Raw genomic sequence first — 8,704 nt, forward strand, 5'->3', positions numbered from 1 at the left:
TTTGGGCTGTTGAATGGTTAAGAAACTACAGGTGTATGTAGTCTTATATATATTCCGTATGAAAAGATTACGAAACATTTTATAGGGTATATGCTATAAAAAAAAATATGTGAGACCAAGTATTCACAAATTAACTTTATATTTCTTAGGTTTATTAAACAAAAATATAAAGGAAAAAAAAGAGTTCAGGTCTCACCCGGGTTATGACGAGTCACCTGAGTTTAGACTATTTAAAACTCGGTCAAGACCCCGCGTCGCCTAGGTCTCACTTCAACTCTCGGGTTAGGTCGGGTTTTATATTTATGGGTAAAACTCATGTCAAATCTTTTGAAAATTGTTTAATGAAAAATATTACTAAAAATTGTTTTTCTTTGGAAATTATTTTGAGGAGTTTTTGATATCACCGCCTATTTGTTTGGGAAAAACGGTTTCAGAGGAGCATTTGATTTGAAACTACAACCTCTTTGGATTTTGAAAGATTTGATCTGTTTGATATGTAAAGCTCAAGGTTACTTGTCTTGATCAAAAAAAATTTTTCTTACAGAGAGGATTCTTCTTTTACTTTAGAGAATGCAAACACTAATTGTTGGAGCAACTTTTGGGTTTCCAAAGGCAAACCTTTAATTTGCTTATTTCAAGTTGGGAAATTCGATTTTCATCTGAAACCATTTGAGCCCATGATTTGTGTTGTAACCTAATTTGGTCCATTGGTTTTAATTTTATTTTACGGGGTTTAAAATATAAAATTAAAATATCATAGATTTATTTCGATGAAAAATGTGATTTGTTAGCTTGCACGGAAATTAGAACTACAATGTGCTTTTGTCGTTCTATCTTTATCTTCAAGATAATCATTACCTTTTGAATTTGATTCTAATTCGAACTTCAGAAAAGAGAATGAGTTTGATTGAGACTTTATTTCTTGCAAGCGAGGAGGCTCTTGCACTATAAATATAGATCTCAGTGTATGCAAAAAAGGAGGCAGAGGAAACCCTAGGAGAAGGCCATTACCAAAAACCCTACAAAAAAATTAAAAAAAAAAAGACATTTACAAAAAACGAGGGGGCGCGACCGAATCCTAGACTAACCGCCGCTGCCCCCTCCCACCAGCCTTTTTCTCTCTTCTTCCCTAGTCTCAAACCAGCAATTAAACGCCCCCTTTAATTTTTTTCTTCTTCTCCCTAGCTTGAGACCAAGACCACCACCACACCAGCCTTGGCCTCCCCTCTCAACCGAACAAACATCTGCAACCATCACCATCATCTTCATCTTTGTTCTCCAATAATAGCACAAGCAACAACACAGAGAAAAAAGACAGGGGAGAACGCAAAAAAAAAAAAAAAAAAAAAAAAAAAACACAGGGACAAAGAGAGAAAATACAAACAAATAGAAGAGGAACTAAACTGAGCGGGTAGAGAAAAAAACTAGAGGATGACAAGTGGGAGAAGTAGGAGGAAGATATGGAGAAACAGAACCAGAAGAGGGGGAAAACAGGGATTACACAGAGAAGCAGAGAAAGGCACAAGAGAGACACAGATCAGCCCGGCCATTGTCTTCATCCCTGCAGAAAAAGAAGAACCCAAAACATTAGTTTTCAGAGAGATCCGGCATCATCATCATCTTTGTTCCTTCATCTCTAAGAAAAACCCAAAAGTAGAGAGGAAATGAACAAACATGAGGAATAGCCAGCCACTATGCCTTTGTCATTGTCTTTGTTCCTGCTTTTTGTTGTAACCCATTTTTGGGCTAAATAAATAAATAGCCGAAGAAGGTTAGAAAAATAACAAGAGGCATAAGCGCTCAGAAAATGGTCGAAAGATTGGTCAAGGAGGTTAAAAAATACAGAGATTGGATTTTTGGCAGTATTTTCTTGAAGGATGAGAGCCCTGTTGAGAAGGAAAATGTGAATTTTTGAGGAGAAAAGCCCAAATTTAGATGTTTATGGACTTAATTGGATTTTATTTGAATTTATAGAGGATTGGAGTGCAAGAAAAATTGATTTTTAAGTCAATTTGGGCTTTAATTAGAAGAAATTTAAGTTCTGGGGCCAAAATATATTTTTTAGGAATTTATTGGGTCAAATCAGGGGCTTAATTGCATAAATATTGAAGTTTAATGGACAATTAGGGGTTTAATTGTGAAAATCCGAAACCAGGGACCAATTTGGAAAAAGCGGGTAAATATGGGGGGCTGTCTTGATTTGATCCAGGGGCGTAATTGAAGAAATTGGAAGTTTATTGATCAATTGAGGTTTTAATTGCATAAATCAGAGGCCAAGGACCAAGATGAAAAACGCGGCCAACTATGGGGGCGAGGACCGAATTTGGCAGGGACGTAATTGAAAGAATCAAAAGATAATTGAGGGCTGAGTTGAAATTTTGCGTATTCTGGCGCCATTTTTAAATGAAACGGCGCGTTTTCCCCAAAACGACGCCGTTTCATACACCAAAAAAAAAAAAAAAAGGACCGAACGGTGCCGTTTTGAACGGCACTGTTCCCCTTTCTTCTTCCTCCCCGAACGTGCAGCAGCATGGACGAAACCTTTGTTTAATCAGTCGGTGCCCCTCTCTCCTCGCGTGCGCTGACAGACCAAGCCCATGCACCTCGGACGACGCGAAGCCAGGAGGGCCACGCCGTGATCGACCACGCTCACCGACCAGCCGACCGGCGCTGCCCCCCACGTTGCCCAGCTCAACCCACCTTGTTCTGCTCCCCACGCTGCCCATGCAGCCCCGCTCCTTTACCCGCCTATAAAAGAAGGGGAAAGATGTGAAGCACGGGAGGAAAAAAGAGGACAAAAACCCGAGACCAAGAGAGAGAGACTAAAGGAGAGAGAAACAGTGGACCTAAAGAAACTAAACACCTAATACTCGAAGAAACAACACTGGGAGGAGGGGAAGAAGACTGAAACCGTGGGAAAGCTTAGCAGAAAGGAAGACCCAGCACGACCAGAGAGATACCGGACTGTTGAAAATCATCGTTTTGAACCGCCGACCACCGCGGCAGCACCATCAACCCGGACGTTCGACCAGCAGCATCACCTCCGTCGTGCCAGGTATTTTTTCTTCCCCCCCTGCATGTTCATTTTATTTAGATTTTATTATCCTCCTGCATGCAGAATCGTTCTGCATGCAGGAGGTAGGGGAAGGGAATTGTTTTCCCTTCCCCGTTGTTTTACACTGGGCCGGGTTTCCGGCCCAGTTTTGTTATTAGTTTTTTTGGTCTGGCCAATCCGAAGAGAAGTTTTTGCGGGCCGAGATCGGCCCATCCACCCTGCGGGCCGAGATCGGCCCGATTTCAGCTGGGTTGGGTTCGGCCCAATCATTTGGGTCGGCCCAACCCGTTTTGTTTTTTTATTATATATATTATGAATTATAGTATATTATCATATATAATATATATGTGTGTATATTTGTGTATATATATTTTTACTTAAAAATAAATATTTCAAAAAAAAAATTAAAAAAATATTGTTGATTTCCCTGAATATTTTGGTCAAAATGGGTTAATGTTGTTTGGTATTTTTTATACTGTAAAGATACAAAAACCAACGTTAAAAATACCCGGTTTTCGTCAAAATATCAAAGATTTTCAGATTAAAAAAATATTTTCGCTTTTCAAATTTTTTTTTTTAAAAAAAGTCCCTAAAAATGTTGTTGATTTTTCTGCATTTCTTTATCAAAGTGGATTAATATTGGGTTGTAATTTTTATACTGTAAGAATACAAACTCAGTATTAAAAATACCCGATTTTTGTTAAAAACATATAAAAAATAATATTTTCCAAAAATGTTTTTTTGTTTAAAATACGGCCTAGTCTCTCCAATATATATATATATATATAAATATTATAACCTCATATTTTCACACAACAAAAGGAAATTTTCAAAACAATATATGTATTAGCATGCATTTTGGCTTTGATAACCAGTTTATTTAAGCCATGAGAACTAGGCCAATATTTCAAAAAATCTAAAAAATCTTTTTGGTGCTATTATTAGTATTTGGGATTACGAATTTATAAGTAAAACGTATTCCTAAATATTATTTTGGTATAGACATTAGAACGGTTAGGATTTTACCCGATAAGATAAAGACCTTCTTACCGAGGAGGATTTTTCTTGAACCATAGACAGACCAACAACTAGAAAAACACGAAAATACCTTAGATTTTATCAGACAGTAAAACAATGCAGCTTACCTTAGGTAGGGCGTATTTGGGGTGCTAATACCTTCCCTTTACGCAACCAATCCCCGTACCCGATCTTTGAGACCAGTTATGATTCCTAGTGACCAAAATACTAGGTGGCGACTCCCGTTCTATTTTCCACCCACAAAAGACAATATTTTCTTGTATCCCCATAGATATAGATAGATTTACATTGTAGATAAGAAAATGGAACAACTATATATTTTTTTCGCCGTGACGCCGCACACGTGCGACAGAATGGCGACTCCACTGGGGACCTTGTAGACTAAGCTTTGTTTTGTCTGATTTATTTGTGTTTTCGTGTGTTTATTGTTAATATGCCTGTCCTTTTATTTGCGTATTTATTTTATTTTATTCTACTCATATTATTCATGCATTCTATACAATTGTCTCATGCATCACTTGCTTTAATTTTGAAAAGCACACACAAGCTTTAAGTTAAGTGGGGAATTAGCGATTTACTCTAAGACTATTGGTCAGGGTTTAAATGCGTGAAACACCCAACTCATATCTGAGTGCCTGCTCGGTAATAGTGGGCATACGTGTCTTAACTGTTCCTTGCAACGCCCCCATACTTCTTTACGAAGAACATCACTGGGCAGATATGAGACCCTTCGAGACCAGATAGAAAAACTACCCACTCTCACTTGATAATTAGAGCTTGTCCTTAGGTTGTGAATCTTACTTTCATTTTGCATCACGATTAATATTTTGAATTCATCAACCCAGGTTTTTGAGCTGAAATCATGACTAAGTACCTCTCTTTCCAAGAATATGGACAAGAGTCTGAGTTGGCTCAGATTGCCGAAGGAAAATGCCCAAGAATCGATACTAGTGGTTTACCATGCATTACCAAGGTAAATCACATGGTCAACGACTTAGGAAAGTTGCTGCCTATCATGGAATATGTCGACGAGACTTTGTTTGAAAGGAGATATGGGAGAATTGCACAGATAATGAGGTTACCTGTACAAGCAGCGGCGATCAAAGCCCTTCTGAGTTTTTGGGATCCAAGTTATCGGTGTTTTACCTTTGGAAACATCGATATGACACCCACCTTGGAAGAATATGAGAGAATTCTGGACTTTCCAAATGACAGCCACAGAATCTACCACCGACGCAGATTTGAAGACACAGCTTCGGAAGTAGTCAACTTATTAAGCTTAGGAAAGATCAGCCAGTGTAGAGTCGCCGAAGGGGGTTTTAAATGGAAGGTCATTGAGGCCCGAATGAAGAAAAATGCCGAAGAAGGCAAGTTGGGAGACGAGCGTTATAGGTTGGTGGCCTTCGCCATTTTTGGGCTAGTGTTGTTCCCTTCCGAAACTGGGGTCATCAGTTTAGAAGCAGCAAGTGTCTTCGTCGAGTATGAGCGTGACCGGATCAATCCTTCCTCAGCCATCTTGGGGGAAACCATGTTATCTCTTAGTCACTGCCGGACACATGGAAAAGGGGCAATGAGATACTGCGTCCCTATGTTGTACCTATGGATAATTAGTCATATCGAAGCACCGAGAGACATCTTTAACAACTTTTGGTGGTTTGACTTGCGACCATTAAAGATTACCATAGATGAGACTTGGAAGAATTGGGATGAGAAGGCATGGAGGGATAAGTATGCAACATTGCCAAGTAGCAACTTCAAATGGAAAGCACCGTGGATGAACAACGCTATTTGCACAATGAGCTGCGGAAACAAGACATGGGTTCCTCTAATTGGTGTAACCGGTTACATCAGCTATGCGCCCGCCCTCGTAACAAGGCAGTTAGGCGGAATGCAATATACGCCAAGAACCTTGGGTTTAGCTGATTTCATTGGGTTATTCAAGCACCAACTGTTCATCCAAGAAATGGAGCTTATCCGACAGGATTGGGAAAGACCCGTGAAGGTGAAAAGAGAAGAAGGAAGCAGTTTTGAAACCTCATTCAGCCATAACTATATAGTTTGGAGGAATGAAGATTTTTCTGAAGTGAAGGGTCTCTCTACACAAGAACAGTCTGAGGCGGCTATGGAACCACAGAAAAGGAAAAGAAAGGATGATTTAAGAAAGCAGTTAGACCAGTGTATAATAGAACTCAACAGAAGTAAGGGGCAACAACAACTGTTAGAGAACCAGCTAGAGGAGGAAAATACGATAAGAGTTTTCCTGAATCAGCGGTTAGAAAAACAAGAGAAGCAGCTAATGTCTCTAAAGGAATGGCAGAAAAAGGCTGAGGTAGCTGAAGAGATAACAACAGGGGTCCAGGCTGAGTTGAGGAGTCGAATAGCTGATTATGATGAGTTGGTCAAAAATAGTGGGATAGCAGAAAAAGAATTGGCTAAGGTTAAGAGGGCAACAAAAGGCGTGAATGTTGATAAGGAGACGATGGATTCTTTGAAGAAGGGAAGGAAACTTCTTTTAAAGAAAATAGAAGTTGAAAAGGAGAAGAATCGTCTAGCCAACCTCGATATAGAAGAAGGAAGGAAGGTTAGAGCTCAATACATGGTGCAACTAGAGGAAGAAAGAAATGTGAGAAGGGCTGCTGAGTCTGACATGAGAGATTACCAGAAGAGAGCTGAGTCTTCAAAAGGAAGAATAAGGGCTTTACAATCGGAGATCGAGGTACGAGAAGAAGAGTTAAGGGAGTTGAGAAGACACTACTTCGAGATGGAAGAGGAAATGAGTAAAGCTAAGCAAGAGCGTCAAGAATGCCAAGACTACATGGACAGCTTTGCAGTTCAAATCAATTCCAAAATAGCAGAGCTGGATATCGAAAAGGAAGAGCTACATAGGACAAGAGATAAGTTGGCACAATCAGAGGGTATGGTGCGAGTATTGGAAAGAAGCAACGAAGCCTTGGGAGCCAGCAATGAAGCAATAATCGGAGATAACGCTGTATTCCATGATAGGATAAGACATATGTCAAAACAGGTTGAGCACGTAGCCCGTTGCGCGAAAGTTGCAACAGCAAAGCCACCGAAGTTGGAAATGACGGTTCAAAGTATCGAGAATACATGGGGCCATGGTCTGTTTTATTAGGGATTTAGCTAATAGGGGAAATGCCTTTTAGAAGTAGCAATGTATATGACGTCTCTTTTCCATTATTGTTTTGTAGGAGCAATTTTGTTATTTATAAGAAGTCCATGACGTATTTCCTTTCGTAATGTGTTGAGTAAGCCACTATGATAAGAACTTGGCAAACCTTCCTTTATGGTAATCAGGTCAACTCAGAAATCTTGCTTAAAGGTTACGAAAGTCATGGATCAGCTCATAATATATATATAAACACATTACATATGCATCGCATTCTCATCACACATTTTGTTTTTAATTCATCATATGCATGCCAGATCGTGAAACATAGGTCCCATATCCAGAGTCCACCAAACCCGGTCAAGATCAAGAATGGAAAACGAAGAAAGAGCTCAATTAGAGTCACATTACCAGACCGAGTTGGAATCTGTGAAAAATGAGGTTTCTCGACTGACCAGTTTGCTTGAGCAACTGTTAAGAACCAAGAACGGAGAGGGAACGTCTACCCAACCACCTATAGGAGCACCGTCAGTTCATGTCCCGGGGTTATCTCAGAACTTGGGGCAGATTTCAGCGACGGAGGCAGCACTTTGCACCTGCTATTCCCATTCAGCCCCCTCAAGCTCGCATCACTGTAGATTTAACAGCTGAGGGGCCTTCCGATAATAGGTCCATTGGTTCTGTGAACGAGGACAAAATATCAGCATTAGAAGAAAGGTTAAGAGCAGTCGAGGGAAATGATTGGTTTGACCCCATGCGAGCGTCAGAAATATGCTTGGTACCAAACCTCACGGTACCAAAAAGATTTTAGGATACCGGAGTTTATAAGGTACACTGGTTGGAATGCCCAAACACTCATCTTCGATCTTATTGCAATAAGATGGCTGAGGTGATTCATGACGATAAGTTAATGATCTACTTTTTCCAAGACAGTTCTATCGGGGATCTGCGCTAAGTTGGTACATGAGGCTGGATAATGTCAAGATTAAGAAATGGAAGGACTTTAGTGAAGGTTTTCTAAAGCAATACAAGTTCAATTTAGAAAATTGCTCCAGATCGAACGAGCCTCATGTCACTGGAAAAAAGAAAGCCAAGAGTCAGTGAGGGCTTATGCGCAAAGATGGAGGACGAGGCCACGCATGTGCAACCCCCTTTAATAGAAACAGAGATGGTGACTTTGTTCGCCAATACATTCAAGGCACCTTACTATGAGCATTTAATGGGTAGCTCATCTCAACATTTCTATGATGTTGTACGCGTGGCCGAAAGAATAGAGCAAGGAATTAAAGCTGGGCGCATAGCGGAGCCTTTAGAAAAGAAAGGTTTTTGTGGGAGGAAAAGAGAAGGTGACGTTAACAATTTGGAGGATGGGTACAAAGGCAAGAAAGTAAATTTCCGTAGTCCACAAGCACCTACCGCTCAAGTCTCACGCATAAACTTTAACCAATCTTTTTCACCTAACCGAACAAATAACCAACCAAACT

This window comes from Populus alba, chromosome 19 (genome assembly GCF_005239225.2).
Source record: "Populus alba chromosome 19, ASM523922v2, whole genome shotgun sequence".
In the NCBI taxonomy this organism is placed as follows: Eukaryota; Viridiplantae; Streptophyta; class Magnoliopsida; order Malpighiales; family Salicaceae; genus Populus; species Populus alba.